Consider the following 17038-nt stretch of genomic DNA (forward strand, 5'->3'; position numbering starts at 1 on the left):
TTAGGATATCCAACTGCTTTGATCTACCCTTACACGATACTGGCGCATAACAGGGCTCAGGCTCTTTTATTTACAATCTGTTGTCACTCAAAACACAGTATTCATAACACCTGAAAATTTACATTGAGCTCGACACAGAAGCCAAAATTTCAGGTCATGATCACTGCTCCCATTTCTCTCCAGGTAACCGACTTTTGTGATGGTAATGCTGCTGACATGTGCATCCCTTCTACCCGTCTTATAAATTCTTTGTTGGCCCATGAGCGTTTCATTTCACCATGCCCTATCTATCTTTGGCCGTTTAATCTCACCTGCCCTCCAGCAGACATAAACCTCCCGTTTTGTTTTTCCCATCTTAGCCCACTTTCCTCATCAATGTCCTCAGTTAAAACCCCTTACACAGATTCCAGGGTTGGTTACATGACCCTTCAAACCTGCTCCACCATTCAATAAGATCATGGCTGATCGGATTGCAGCCTCATCTCCAGTTGACTCTCCTGTCTGTCAAAAATGGTCCAGAAATGGTCTCACCAACACCCCATGCAGCTGCAGTGAAAATTCCTTATTTTTACGTTGTATTCCACTTGCAATAAATTCCAAGATTCCATTTGCTTTCTGAATCCCTTGCTGTACGTGTAAAATAACATTTGGATGTTTGGTAGTACAGGGGTCTGCAATCTCTTGCCATTTAAAATATTATGCTACTTTAGATTCTTCCTGTCAAAGTTTACACTTTCCAATATTAAATAACATCTGCAAAAATGTTTGCCCACTCACTTAAGCTATACATATTGTTCTGCAGATTCTCCACCTCCTCCCAACTCTTGCTACACAACTTGCTTTCATCTGGAATCTAAGCTACCAAACATTTTGTCCCTTCCTCCAAGTCATTGACCAATTAGGGAGAGTCGGGGGCAGACTGGAGTATGGTAGGCATTACAAAAGAGAAAGTGCTGGAAAAGCTAAAAGGTCTAAAAATTGATAAACCTCCTGGCCCTGATGGGCTACATCCTAGAGTTCAGGCGTTGGTCGTGATCTTTCAAAAGTCACTGGAGTCAGGGAGAGTCCCAGATGATTGGAAAATTGCTGTTGTAACTCCCTTGTTTAAGAAAGGATCAAGGCAAATGATGGAAAATTATAGGCCGATTAGCCTAACCTCGGTAGTTGGTAAAATTCTAGAATCCATTATCAAGGATGAGATTTCTAAATTCCTGGAAGTGCAGGGTCAGATTAGAACAAGTCAGCATGGATTTAGTATGGGGAGGTTGAGCCTGACAAACCTGTTAGAATTCTTTGAAGAGGTAACAAGTATGTTAGACCAGGGAAACATAGTGGATGTTATCTATCTAGACTTCTGAAAGGCCTTTAATACGGTGCCTCACGGGAGGCTGCTGAGCAAGGTGAGGGCCCATGGTGTTTGAGGTGAGCTACTGGCTTGGATTGAGGATTGGCTGTCTGACAGAAGGCAGAGAGTTGGGATAAAAGGCTCTTTTTTGGAATGGCAACCGGTGACGAGTGATGTCCCACATGGTTCAGTGTTGGGGCCGCAGCTGTTCACCTTGTATATTAATGATCTGGATGGAGGGACTGGGGGCATTCTGCCGAAGTTTGCCGATGATAATGAAGATGGGTGGACAGGCTGGTAGTACTGAGGAGGTGGGGAAGCTGCAGGAAGATTTAAACAGTTTAGGAGAGTGGTCCAGGAAATGGCTGATGAAATTCAATGTGAGTAAATGTGAGGTTTTGCACTTTGGAAAAAAGAATACAGGCATGGACTATTTTCTAAATGGTGAGAAAATTCGTAAAGCAGAAGTACAAAGGGATCTGGGAGTGTTGGTCCAGGATTCTCTAAAAGTTAACTTGCAGAGAGAGTCTGTGATTAAGAAAGCGAATGTAATGGTGTCGTTTATCTCAAGAGGGTTGGAATATAAAAGCAGCGATGTGCTTCTGAGGCTTTATAAGGCTCTAGTTAGGCCCCATGTAGAATACTGTGTCCAATTTTGGGCCCCACACCTTAGGAAGGACATACTAGCCCTGGAGTGGGTCCAGCAGAGATTCACACAGATGATCCCTGGAATGGTAGTTTAACGTATAATGAACAGCTAAGGATCCTGAGATTGTACTCATTAGAGTTTAGAAGGTTGAGGGGAGATCTAATAGAAACTTACAAGATAATGTATGGCTTAGGAGGAGTGGACGCTAGGAAGTTGTTCCCGTTAGACAGGGACACTAGGATCCATGGGCACAGCCTTAAAATTAGAGGGGGTAAATTTAAAACAGAAATGAGACGACGTTTCTTCAACCAGAGAGTTGTGGGCTTGTGGAATTCATTGCCACGGAGTGCAGTGGAAGCCGGGACGTTGGATGTCTTCAAGGCAGAGAGAGAGAGATCGACAAATTCTTGATCCCACAAGGAATCAAGGGCTACGGGGAGAGTGCAGAGAAGTGGTGTTGAAATGCCCATCAGCCATGATTTAAATGGCGGAGTGGACTTGATGGGCCGAAAGGCCTTACTTCCACTCCTATGTCTTATGGTCTTATGGACACGTAAATACCTGCATTCTACTTGCTGGATAATAAGCTAACCAATCCATTCTGTGTTAATATGTTAATAACCTGACAGCATGAGCGATTATTGTGTGCAACAATGTTGAAGTGGTGCCTCAGATTCCTTACGGAAAATCAAGTATATCAAATCTTCACATTCCAGTTCTGAAGAAAACAAAAAAAAAATCACTGGCCTGAAATCTCAGTCTGCAGTTTCTCTCTACACAGATGGTGCCCCAAGGAGATCCAGCATTTTGTTTATTATCAATTAGTCCGATTTGCATTCCGACAAGATTAAGTCACAGTACTCAATAAAACGGGTCTATTCGTTGAATTTTAAATTTTTAAAAAGGGAAAGATAAGGAAGGAGCAGCTGGAGAGAAACAAATGTTCCTCCACTGTTTAAATCTTTCATATTCATGGGTTCTCCTGAATTAGGATGGAATGCAAGAGGTACTTAAGAACACCTCAATGATTTTATATTTCCTTTTCAAAAAACAATCCAAACATCAAGTTACTTCCAAAAATCTCATGATGGTGCAACTTTAAAAAGATAATATTTGATAATCTTTTGAAGTTACTGCTCTTCAATCAGCAACACACGGCGCTAACTAATTTCCATTCCACTGCCAGGGAAAGGAATTGGTCAAGACTGCAAGCTCAACTTTCAGTTGGTACTTGTTTGGGTTAGGCTTAGAGTCACTAGTATCCAGACACTGGGCTTTATTACTGAGGCTAGCCACAAGCAGGAGTGGTTATGTGTCCCCACACACTGGCCAGCCAATTTAGCACCAGGATTTTCCATTCCCAGCCCAGCCCGGGGTGATGGGGAGGGGCTCGCAAATTACCTGGCTGGAGGAGGGATGCCAGCCTTGGGCCAAGGGACCAGCACCCCAAACAGGTCTACAGGCCCTTCCTTGACTGTCTGCCAGGGAATGTTGAAGCACCCGCATAGATACCTGCCTTCTCCAGCAGTCAGGGGCTCTGCTGAAGCTGGAACACATCTGCATGGTTTTAGAGCTCTAAAAACTCACTTTCAAAGCTCATGTGCGGGATGTAGGTGTCACTGGCTGAGCTGACATTTATTACCCATCCCTGATTGCCTTGAGAAAGATGTTGGTGAGCTGCCTTCTCGTACCAAGTTCTTGGGGTGTCAGAAATGACACTTGGAATTTGACAGGGAGCCCATCTCCGTGCCATACTAGAGGCAAACTCTGTGGAAATCTAAAAATGTAACATTTTCCACCAGGCACAGGTTTGGGACTCAGAAATAGATCCTATCGTCAAGCAAAAAAAAATGCAACAACATGCTTTAAAACTCGATTTTAGTAACTTAGAAAAAAAAATTACGATAACTTTAGAGGTAGGAACTAACTTTATTATGAAAACATGGGATATCATGTTTGCATCCTGCACACCTGCCATCAGCCAGTAAGCTACATTTAATTTTCAGAAGGTAGTTTTAAAAAAAATCTTTGCTCCAACAAAAACTTTATAATCCTTTTCAACAAAAATGTTTCACGAGACGTCTTAGATATTGACTTACTTGATTATGAAAACATGGGATATCAGCTCTGTTTGCATTTCAGTATTCAGAATGAAAAATAAGACACAACATAAAATGATTGCAATTGTCACCACTCGGTTCATTTCCAAATGATTGGTAATGTGGTTACATTACCTACCATCCGATATGACACATCACATTCTTAATATCATTAGCAAACATCTTTCCGAGTTGCCTCTGGTTTATTATCTTGTTAATATATTTAAGTGATTTCATCTTCAGTTGAAGAATTTAAATTTTTCCTCAACCAATAGTGTTAAACTGAAGTTGAACTAACAAATTGAAGAAATAGCGATTTCACGATAATGTTGGGAGTACAATCTTTAGTTGATGAACCAAAGACAGACTGATGAAGTAATTTCTCCTCTTCCAAATAATGTTTGTACATTCTTTGAATCAGCTGAGAACATGAAGCTTCCTTCTAATTTCTAACAATGGTTTCTGAAGGTCAGACTGGATTAAGGGCAAAGAGAAAATAAATCACACAGTCTCCAATGGAAGTTTCACTATGTAGTGGCTGGAATACATGCCTCAGGTTTTAGGTTCAAACCCCACTGCTGGGCTTGACGGCCAAGAAAGGTCTGTTCATAACACAGGCCAACAGGGTGATTGTCAGCCTCCAAGTCATAGACACAAAGACACACACTTCTGACTCCCTGAGTGAAGCGTAACGTAACACCATTGCCATCATACTGGAAATGAGCACAGCTACTTAATGGCTCATGCAGCGAAGAACAAGCGTCTACATATCCATGAATGAAGACCAGAGAACCAGATGATTCAATTCTGGAGGGGCTAAGAAGTGATATTTAAAAAGTCTAAGGCAACTTGAAAAGGTAATTCCAGAATGCTGATCACATGAAATTGCAAATAGGTCACAGAGACCTGAGTTAAAGTAGGCAAAATAACACACCTACCATCGGCTAGTGGGCTACATTTAATTTTTGGAAGGTAGTTTTCTTTTAAAAGAAAACATCTGTTACTCCAACAAAAACCTTAACAATCCTTTCCAACAGAAATGTTTCATGAAATATTGAGTTGGTAATGAAAAAGTCTTCCGTATTGTACCAACGTAGAAGTATGTTTAAATGATCAGGGCAAGACAGCCACACCACATCTTAGGGAGACAGCTATTGTCTCAGGCCTACGTGACACAATTGTTATGCCACTTGCTAGCCCAAACTCCAGAATTGCCCAATGCATACTGTAGATGATCTACTCCTGCTTCATTCTTGGAAGACCTGTCACGTTTCTCCAAGATTTACAGCATCCACAGCACTTTGCTTTTATTTTATTAAGAAAGTTGGCCATTTTGTGCAGAGTTGAAAATGTCACGGTTTTAACCACTCAGCATTTGCGAGCAACAGCGAGGAAGCTGCAGGAGGTTTGATGGTTTCAACTGCACAATGAAGAATGTGTGCAAATTCACACTAACTGCCTTGACAACAGGATACAGCATTCCCTGGTAAAGCCCCCACCCCACCTGACGCACAGACACACAAGCACCTCATGCAGTGATACTTTGAACAATGTAACCACATCAGCATTAGTGGTGACCACTTGGTCCAGGATGAAAGTTGGTGATACCAATGATCTTTCCATCAGGACATCCCATAGGAGGTTCACCAGCGACCCCTTGGTATTTCTAAGGGTTGGGTCAGGGGTGCGTCAATGCATTTGGTGGCCCGGTATCTCATATCTTCAAGAGGATGAATTCCAACTGTGCTACTGACAAATGGGAACAAAACCAAGTATTTCTATCCTCTTCCTTTTCAGCCAAGCCATGGTACTGACCTACTGACAACAAGGGAAAAGTCTCTCTCATCCTTAAGGATTATTACTTCTGCTAGATTGAGGTCCAGAAGTTAATTGCTCAGCTCCGAGGCCAATAAAACCTCTTGGAAGATGATATTTTCCACATGTGCACTCCTGGGAATTGTCTTCTATGACAATGGGTCACACTTCACCAGTGAATGTTTCCAATCCTTGCCAGCCTCAAATGGATTTGACTATGTCACAAATTCACAAAGATACCCTCAGGCCATCAGTGAATCTGATGGAGAGAAACTATTAAATACCTTCTGAGAAAGAATGCCGATTTCATTGAGTTGTGCTTAATGAATACTGTATATAAACTTACACAACAGCTTTCCTCCTTTACCATTTATTGTTAGATCACAGGTTGTTAGCCTAAACTCCCAGCCTTTCCCATAAACTAACACCAAGCTTCATCAATGGAAGGCTAACCCTGCAAAAGCAGATACTTGGCGTGGGAAGTGTGGGAGAAACTGTTGATAAAGTAATTTTTACATAGGAATAAAGACTTGGGTTGGGAGTGGAATTTTGAATACAAATGTTAACTGTACCAATACTCCAACAATATATTTTCTTTCTAATCAATCTGTTCAAAGATGTTGTTACACATCTCTGGAGGAGGTAGCACTTGAATGTGGGCTGTTTGACTAAGGGTCTAACATTAGTTCCTGAGAATTTACACAAGATTGACAGCATGATGATTACAAATATCTGGTACCCAGACCCAACAGAAGACGTTATGAAGGAAGCCTGGTTTGACTATACTTCTGTAAAGGGATTATTGTTCATACATGTTAATTATCGGTACTAGCCTAGAATTTAGTCCTCATGAGTTTCCTGGACACAGCCAGCAACATTCTTACAGAACAGAGAAGGCTCAGGGCAGGTCTTATACAGTAATATTAAATGATGAGCATGCTCGGCAAAGTGGATAGCAAAGACCCATTTCATTAGCAGAGAGGTCAATAAAGATGGGGAGGGGGTACAAATTTAGAATAATTGCTAGATGGATTAGATGAGTTGAACAGAAGATTTCCCACACAGAAAGTGGTGAAGGGGTAGTCCGAAACCAGGACTTGGATGCACAATTGAGGCATCATAATCTTTATTTACCTTCACACAGAGGGCTGTAAAGTGAGAGGAGGCTGGACAGTTCTTTCTACAGCTGTCATAAATATGATGTGCCAAGTGACCGCCTTGTGTCAGATGTTTTATGATTCAATAAACCATGGATCATTTTTCATAATGCCACACGACTAAAATAGAATCAATTAAGGAAACGACAGGGAACTAGAAATCAGTGAACCTGAAGTCAGTGGTAGGTAAATTGTTGGAAGGGATCGAGGGACAGGGTCTACATGCAATTGGGAAGGCAAGGTCTATTAGAGATTCTCAGCATGGCTTTATGCAGGAGAAATTGTGTCTTGCTAACTTGATTGAGTTTTTTGAAGAGGGATAAAGAAGATTGTTTACCACTATGCCTTCATCAAGGCTAGCACTGCAGCCTCACAGCACCAGGGACCCGGGTTCGATTCCAGCCTAGGGTGCCTGTCTGTGCGGAGTTTGCACACTCTCCCTGTGTCTGCATGGGATTCCTCCAGGTGCTCCGGTTTCCTCCCACAGTCCAAAGATATGCAGTCTAGGTGGATTGGCCAGGCTAAGTTGCCTGTAGTGTTCAGGGGTGTGTGGGTTATAGGGGGATGGGGATGGGGGGGATGCTCCAAGGGGTAGTGTGGACTTGTTGGGCCAAAGGGCCTGTTTCCACACTGTAGGGAATCTAATCTATCTAATCAAGGTCTACAGGGACTTCAATTAGGCATTCGGCAAGGTTCCACATGGTAGACTAGTTAGTAAGGTTAGATCAAACTGATCCAGGGGAAGCTAGCCGAATCGATACAAAATTGGCTTGAAGGTAGGGGACAGAGGGTGGTGGTGAAGGACTGTTTGTAAGACTAGTGGTATGCCACTAGAATCAAAGATAATGGAAACTGCAGATGCTGGAGAATCCAAGATAACAAAGTGTGAAGCTGGATGAACGCAGCAGACCAAGCAGCATCTCAGGAGCACAAAAGCTGACATTTCGGGCCTCGACCCTTCATGAAGGGTCGAGGCCCGAAACGTCAGCCTTTGTGCTCCTGAGATGCTGTTTGGCCTGCTGTGTTCATCCAACTACACTCTTTGCCACTAGAATCAACAGTGGCTCCACTGTTGTTAGTCAGATAAATGATTTGGATGTGAAGATAGGAGGCATGGTTAGTAAGTTTGAAGAAGACACCAAAAAAAAGGTGACATATGGACAATGAAGAAGGTTACCTCAGAGTCCAATGGGCCAAGGACTGTCAGATGGAGTTTTATTTCGATAAAATATGAGAGATGTTGCATTTTAATCATGTGAAAGAGGGCAGGACTTACAGTTATGGTAGAGCCCTGGGAAGTGGTGTCGCACAAAGAGACAAAGGGGTGCAGGTGTACAGTTCTTTGAAAGTGGAGTCACAGGTAGACAGGTTGGCATACTTGCCTCCATTGGTTCGAGCACCGATTACAGGAATTGGGATCCCATGTTGCAGCTATACAGGACATTAGTGAGGCCATTTTTGGAATACTGCGTATAATTTTATAGGAAGAATGGTGTTAAACTTGAGATTATAAATCTGTTTTGCACAAGGATGTTGCTGGGACTGGAGCGTTTGAGCTAATAGGGAGAGGTTGAATAGGCTGGGGCTTTTTTACCCCTGGAGCACTGAACGCTGTTGGGTGACATTATAGAGGTTTATAAAATCATTACAGCCATGGACAGGGTGAATAGCCAAGGTCTTTTTTCCTGGGGTGGGGGGAGTCCAAAGCTAGAGGGCATACGTTTAAGGTGAGAGCGGAAATATTTATAAAAGGACCTAAGGGGTAACTTTTTCCAAGGAGAGGGAAGTGCGTGTGCGAAACAAGCTGCCCAATAAAAAGTGATGGAGGCAGATACAATTACAACATGGGAAAAGGCATCTGGATGGGTACATGGTTTAGAAAGGCTTAGAGGGACATGGACCAAATGCTGGCAAATGGGATTAGGTCAGACTCGGATGTCTGGTCAGTGCAGGCAAGTTGGACTGAAGGGTTTGTTTCCATACTGAATGGCTCTACAAAGGTAAAGGGAGAGTTGCAATAGTTCCAGAGGGCTGCTCTTCCAGAGAGACACAAAGCAATGGTTTAATCTACGCCTCAGGGAAGGGGAGAGGTTTGAAAGGGAAGTGCCTAATGGTGAACATAGCTAGTGCAGGGATTGAACACACGCTGTTAGTATCAGTCTGTATTGTACACCAGCCATCCAGTCAGCTCAGCTAACCAAATAGCTGGAGGAATCAAATACTGCGAACAAATGAAAGGGTAAAACATTGTTTTAAGAACAATCCACCGCAAAAACAGGTCCTAAAAATGCACCAGTTATTAATTCAGTTCTTGTGCTTCACCCAAGTAGTAAATTATTTAAAAATTAATGAGCATCTTTATATCGACTTTCCCTTAGCCTAGAGGGATGCACTTATACATTTGATAACAGGTCAAAAAAAATACAAAATTTCATTAAACAGATTTTTGGACCATCCAAAATTTTGCAGACATACCATCTTAAACATAAATTAACACATTTTCAAATCAGGGTTTTGTAACAAAATTCCACAACATTTGAACGTGTACATTTCGATTGTCACTCTGACCATAAATACATGTGCACAGCCACATGTGAAACTGCCTGCCATTTTATCACTGAGGTGGACATAGGATAGAAAGGAAACATCTCTCCAGCAGGAGTCCACTGTCAATGACAACTATCTTACACAGTCAGGCATGTTCCAGAATCCCTGTCATATCATTTTACTTTATCATGGTGACATGATAAGTGCTGTATTCAGTTGTTTCCATACCATAGTTTCATAGTACTGGCAGCTCTGGAACAAAAAAAAACTAACAAATATAATCAAATTATTGAATGGTTACAACAGAGGAGGCCATTCAGCCCACTGTGTTCATGCCAGCATGCTTCAAGAGTAATTCACCCTGTCCCACAACCCTGCAAGTTCTCTTTTGAAGGATTCAATTGAAACTGCCTCCGCCACACTTAGGCAGAAAATTCCAAAGCCCAAGTGTTCTTCGATAAAAAAAAAATTTTCCTCATGTCACCATTGCTTGTCTCTACTAATCACATTAAATCTGTGCCCTCCGGATCTCCATCCTGCCACCACAGGAGCAGATTCTATTTACTTTCTCCATCCTCAACATGATTTTTGAACATCTTTATCAAATTTCCACTTGGCCTTCCTTTCTCCAAGGTGGACAGCTCTAGGTTTTTCACATCTGCTTCTGCAACTGAAGTTGCTCATCCCTGGAATCAATCCTGTGAATCATGACTGCCCTCTCTCTAAAGCCTTCATATCCTTTAAAGGCAGCACTTCTGTTGGACCTGAATAAATTGAACAGTGTTCTATGCAAGCTTATCACACTCCCTTACTTGGATCCGATGCCACTAATTCTAAAGCCTAGGATCCTGTGTGTTTTATGAACTACTCTCAATATCTGCCTTGTCACTTTGAATCATTTGTGCACCAGTGTACACAGGTTCCTCTTGTCCTCACACTGCGATGTAGAATTGAATCCTTAATTTCATAATAAGGGCCAGCCATCTCATTTGCAGTGGATCAGGGCCATCAAGCAACACAGATTCCCACACACACTCCTCTGGAACCCCTGTAAAATACTGGTGACAGTGCACTTATATTTCCAAAATACATCTGATAGCATCGCTGCAAATGACAGGGATTTGATAGCACTGCAGAGGGTGTAGAGGAGATTGCCTGGGCCACAGAGTTTCAGTCATGGAGAAATTAGACAGACTGGGGTTGTTTTCCTTCAAGCAAAGGAGACAGAGAGGGGATATGACCTATGAAATAATGGGGAGGCACAGGTAAGGTAGACAGGAAGAAACTTTTCCCCTTAAATAGAGGGATCAATAACCAGGGGCCATAGATTTAACACAGAAGATTTAGAAGAGATGCAAGGGAAAACTTTTCCCTCATGAGCAAACTCATGACAGGCAGTCGCTCGAGGGTGGAATTGAACCCAGGTCCATGGCACGATGAGGCATCAGTGCTAACCAGTGCCTTGCGTCCTTGTGTATTAACAATAATAACAATAACAAATGTATTATTCCTCACACAAAAGTTCATTTTCCAAGACTTTACACAAGGCCCAGGACACTTTGCATCTGTCAACAGAAAAACTTGGTAGAAGCATGCAGAGTGCAGAAACAGAAATACCCAGCTCCAAGCCATGCTAGCTTCTGCCCGGATAGCAAAAGGATCCCAATTTTTAAACCTCCAGGCTAGCTAGCTGCTGTTTTATGATCATTAGATCTGTTTAAACATTTAATCAATCTTCAATCAATCTGCCTCACATCTTGATAGCTGCCAGTCCCATCAATTTTCTACTGCTCAAAAATTAATTCTCCATCCTGCCCCATAACCTTTTCCTAATGGTCATTCAGGAATCATTTGGGTCCTTTTAAATTCTGCCAGCCATGTTGCTCTCTAAATTCAAATCTGTGTGTCACAATCGTCCTTTTCCTTGTTCTCACGCTACCATTTCTGTATTAGGTCTTCTGTAGTGTTCCAAAGCAAGCTGGAGGGACAGCGCCTCATTTTCCACTGAAGCACTGTGAGTTCAACAACTTCAAACCCCACACACTGTCCTCCATTTAGACTGCACCACTCTTTCCCCACTTCCATCATTTTTGCATGGGTTTAATCTTAGTAAAGCTGATCTATTTTCTACTGTTCACACCTACCACTAATACTTAATCTGCATGGATATAACTATGACTGTTAGCAGTACCTTCACCTTTTACTCCTGGTGCCCTCACCCTCTATTCCACTTGCACCCCTTGTTCCTTTGTCAATGCCATTAAAAAGCACTTTTCCACCCCCCCACCTTGAATTCTGAAGAGTCATATTAAAGTCAAAACATTAAGTCTGTATCATTCTCTTCACAGATAGATATCACCAGATCTGCTTCGTTTCTCCAACACTTTAGTTTTGTTTTAGATCTCCGACACCTGCAGTAAGTTGCATTTCATTTTTTCAGTCACGATATGTTAAACCACTTTGTCACCCAAATTTTTATCTGAACAATGACAGGTCAAAAATCCTTATTCTGTAGCGTATCAATTAGAATGTTGAAATAAATGAATTACTGCTCAAAGCCACACAGTTTCAAAATTCTTTTGTCATAACTTGGACACAATTACATGGAATAGCATGAGGTTAGCAGCGACAGTACAATCAAGTGGGCTGAAGGAGTAAGTTTGCTATGCTAAGCATCCTTGTCTCATTTGAAAAGCTGATATAAACCACAGCACAACATTGCTAATAACATGAAGGTTCTGCCTGAGAATTTTCAGGTGGGACGTGTTTCAAGAATAACATTTCATGGCTGCCACAAACTAAAGAGAAAGCAAGTTACAGCAAACAAATTAAATCACTGTAAAAGTTGCATTGATAGTATCATCCTCTTTTCATGTGGAACATGAAACAGAAATGAAACGCATGCCCTATCATCTGCAGCTACAAGCTAACATACATGATCAAAGAAAACTATCGTTCATCAACAAAAGTATGTTAATTCTCATCCGTCCCACTTTCATCAGTTTCTGAACATGCGGTGCATAATCTTTACATCATGCAGGTCTCCTAATGATACATATTTACATTGCCATTATCTGCTTGTCTGGCGTCTTCCCATTCCAGTGTAATTTTCCTTCACTGGGAAGGATAGTTCAATGGGATATGCTTTGACTGTCGTAATTCTTAGGGCACTTTGTGATCATTGGTCATTCTGTAACCTGAACAGTTGCTGACATCATAAAATGTTGCATTTTTTAAAAATTAATTCATGGTCTTAGCATCACCAGCTGGACTAGTATTTATTGCCCACCCCTAATAAGCAACCATATCGCTGTGTGGCTGGAGTCACATGTTGGCCAGACCACATAGGGAAAGAAATCTGTCAGCTCTAAAACAAAGGACATGAATGAACCAAGTGGGTTTTCCCTGACAATTAGCAATGGTTTCCACACTACAGTTCTACAGTGTTGCTTTTAAAAGAATAAATACAGTTCCACACATATTTTCTTCCCTGCCAAGAGGCTTTTGTCATAATTACTTAATTGTAAAAACAAATAAAGTTGAAAGAAAGGAGGCTATAATCACCCCCCAGTCAAACCATTGTTCTTAGCTATCATGATTAATCGTAAAGTTTAAAAATTGCAACTTGTACCGGCTTTAGTAATTTTTCACAATACCTTACCTATAAATATTTGAATGGATGACAAGATATAAAACAAGGTGCCATCTGTATTTGAGCACAATCAATCATTCACTTCACAGCAACTAAGTTTTATTTTTGTCTTATTTATGTTACTGCTTATTCATTTTCCCATCTGTTTGCACAGAAGTAAGTATCTCAAGATTCTACACTTTGGATCTCCCAGTGGTTTAAAATGTAACCACACTGAATGGTACACACAATCATGGAGATGAAGAATTTTAATCCCTGGTTATATCCTGGGCACATATGATGTGATAGGAGAGGTCTATAAATGTTCACCTATTCTATGGCTGGAAGAAGTGAAGAGAAATCTACAGGTGCCCATTTCTGATTACAAGCCAAGAATTTGCATTCAAAAATATATACAGTTATCACAATCATAGTATTGATTTTCCATAAAGTTATCCAAATTAGACTAAAAAAATTCTGCATTCTTTTATGATTCCAGAATATCCAAAAATGCTTTACAACCTGTGCAATAATGGCGAAAATTTAGCAAACAGTTTGGACACAGTAGATTCAAACAGCTATGTGAAATGACCCAAATAGTCAGTCTTTACTCTTGTGGTGGAATAAATACTTACCAAGACATGGGGGATAATGTCCCTGCTTTTCACTTAAGCAGTATCATATGATCTTCTTCCATTCACCCAAAAATAAATTAGGCAAGGCTTTGTTTTAACAACTTATTCACCAGACAGGGCAGCACTCCCCCAGTACTGCACCATCAGCTGTATATTTGTGTTAGTCTTTGGAACACATCATTATTCCATGATGTTCTGATACAAAGATTCAAGCATTATATGCTGAGGCACAGCTAACAGAGTTAACTATTTGCTAAGATCAATCTGCAAACTCACAGCCTTCTGCAAAGAAAGGCGATTTGCACAAGGCTGTAAGTACATCAATTAAACTATCGTTCAATATGGCCTCAGGTAACACAGGAAGCAAAGAGAATTTTGAACACATTTTGAAGTCTAAGTTTCCATTACAACATTTAACTAAAAGATCTGAGATTGTTGATGTTTACTGATGTATAAAATGAATTTTAGTTGCGCTTTATTATTAATATGCATTTTGTCATGTGGCGTGGGGCAGAAAAATCTGCAGAAAAATAATTTTCAACTAACAAATAACACTTGGCAAATACATCTTAAGTGAAAATTAAGGCTATTGACCATTCAAATTCACTTTTAAAAGGGCTGGGTTTTGTTAGAATGGTAGATAACGCTTTCTCTGTTTCTGACAGTGCCAGGATGAAGCCCTCTCGAGTTACATATAGCAAAGCTCGGTTTATTCTGCATCAACTTGAGCTACACAAAAAAACCATCCTCAATGCACCAGTGAGACAGAGTGTTCACTCTTAATTTCAGTTAAGGTCCAGTTTTTGCACGTTCTCAATGACGAATTGAATTAAACCTGCCGACATTCATTCACAGCTTTACGGTCGGCCATCGAGCTACAATCTGGACCCCAACCATAGCGGCGAGGGAGGAGAACCAATGTGTAACCCAGTCCAGCATAGCGGACTCCACTGACCAATAAACTACTAACTTTGGCACAGGCTTCTGTTAAGCATGGCACTCAGTTCACTAAACATAGGCACCACTCGAAGGGAAGATGTTAACAGTGTTATAATGGTTAATAAAAGCATTTTCATTTACTTACAAATTGGAGTGAAATCAATCTTAATTAAGAATAGATGGGCACTGATTTCCCACAAGTTCAGCCCTTCGTGAAAGCCCACTGAATCCTTATGTAACAGCAGAGTTGCATTAAGGACAGTGTAACGTATGTAAGTCTTCGATTATCATCTTCATCTGTTATCAACTGTTAGACATAAGGATTCCTGTGGTGTAGTGGTGGTGCCCCTATCTCTGAGCTAAGAGGCTCAGGTTCAAGTTTCAAAGGTGTGTGTGTGTGTGTGTGTGTGTGTGTGATAATATTTGTATACAGGTTGATTTAAGAAATACCTACACTTAGGCAATAATTGATCACTGAAATGAATGGAGAAGAGATACTGCAGGTTTAACTCTTAGATCCGCCTTGCGTGAATTCATAAAACGAGTCATGGGTTTTCCAGTGATTGGGAAAAGGAACAAACTATCGCCTGGACATTCACAGTGTATAACTGCAAATACAGACTTATGCCTGGGATCTGCTAATATTCGCTTCTTACTGATGTGGTCGATCAGTACACTCTGCCGAATGTTAAATAGACAGAAAAAACCCCACTCGACTGTGTCCCTATGGGGCCATTCTGCAATGAGCCAGATTGAAGTGGAATAACATGGTTCAGGAAAACATATCACGGTCATAGATAAGACACGCACCTCTTCGCAAGAAGATGCACAGTGTTCGTAACTGCAACACGAGCCTGCCATCAACATTTTTTTAAATCCAAACCCTTCCAGACCAGGACAGGGAAATCGCGCGGTGCCGGAATCTCCGGACAGATTGGCCAGCTAAGGGAGGGAGGGTGTTAGAGCTGTGTGTCGGGGGGGGGGGGAGTGACCTTTAGGGTCGGTTTGTGGTGGATCTGGTGTGACCAGGTCAACCCTCAGGTCACCCTGCACTCCACCCCGATCGCTGCCCGGTCTTTGCGATGCAACCGGTCGGTAACGCTGTTCTCCCCGGGTCTCTCTCTCTCTCTCTTTGCAGCCACACGCTTCCTACACTGAATCGCACACGTTTGCAAATAGCGTTCCCCGGTTGGATGCAATCTGCAGCAAGTTGGTTCAGGCGAAAATACACCAGGCAGTTGAGGCCAGCTGTGCATCTAAATTTTAAAAAGTCGAACGCGTGATACCTGCAGATCGTAATTTTTAAAAAATTGCCAGGAAGAGCCCGGAGGCAGTGGCCGACGGTTCTGCAGATCGAACAAAACCCCTGGATTTGGTACAGTGTAACTGAGAGCTGACACCTAATTCCCGACAACAGCCAAGGAAATATTCCCCAACCTACCTTTTGCGAGAATGTGGCAGTTTCTCAGGACGATGGACTTTGAAACCAATTTTTTTTGCCGGGCACGAAATCCCCAGGATCTCAAATGAGCAGTGATGTCTCTCCCTCTGTGTCTCCGGTGGAGAGTCTGGGGAGAAAAAGGCACGGGAGGGGGGGGGGGTGTGCTCAGTCAGTCTGCCTGCCTGTTCCTGCAGCTACAGAACCAGCATCCCTCCTTCCACAGGCAGGCGGCATGCAACTGCCCAGACACCAAGCCTGGCATTGCGTACACAATCACAACCCCTAGCACAAGCTGCCACTCTTCCAGATGTGCCTGAGCCCACATCCTCAACCTGCCCATCAAGAGCAGGAGGGCCGCACCCCGCAACATACTAAGCCAATCACAGAGGTCAGCCTCTCCCATTCAGCGCAGCCAAGAGCCATGCCCATCTGCCATTGGCCAGGCTGGCAGCACCTAGTGAGCTACTGGTCCCATTAACAGCCAATGGGGTTCCGGTCAGCCTCAGCCTGAGCCAATAGTGGCTGGAAGAAGAATAGAGAGGCACGAGTAGTGAAATTCCCCTGGACATGCTGAAGAAGGGTCACTGGAGTCGAAATGTTAACTCTGTTTCTCCCTTCACAGATGTAGCCAGCCTTGCTGAGCTTCTCCAGCGACATCTGTGTTTTTGTTTCAGATTTTCTAAGGTGGCACCGTGGCTCAGTGCTTAGCACTGCTACCTCACAGCACTAGGGATCTGGGGTCAGTTCCACTCTCGGGCAACTGTCTATGGAGTTTGTACA

The 17038-nt window shown here is 42.3% G+C and overlaps 1 protein-coding gene across 3 annotated transcripts in view; it reads right to left on the reverse strand.

Annotated features, from left to right (window-relative positions):
- The window catches only part of LOC125448607 (rab effector MyRIP-like), a 328324-nt gene extending 311793 nt beyond the window's left edge, over positions 1-16531 (reverse strand). For all 3 annotated transcript variants that reach the window (XM_048524019.2, XM_048524027.2, XM_048524011.2), the window contains exon 1: positions 16259-16531. The gene's annotated coding sequence lies outside the window, so the exon portion shown is untranslated. The remainder of the gene's footprint in view (positions 1-16258) is intronic.
- Positions 16532-17038: the final 507 nt, after the last annotated feature.

This window comes from Stegostoma tigrinum, chromosome 2 (genome assembly GCF_030684315.1).
Source record: "Stegostoma tigrinum isolate sSteTig4 chromosome 2, sSteTig4.hap1, whole genome shotgun sequence".
Lineage (NCBI taxonomy): Eukaryota > Metazoa > Chordata > Chondrichthyes > Orectolobiformes > Stegostomatidae > Stegostoma > Stegostoma tigrinum.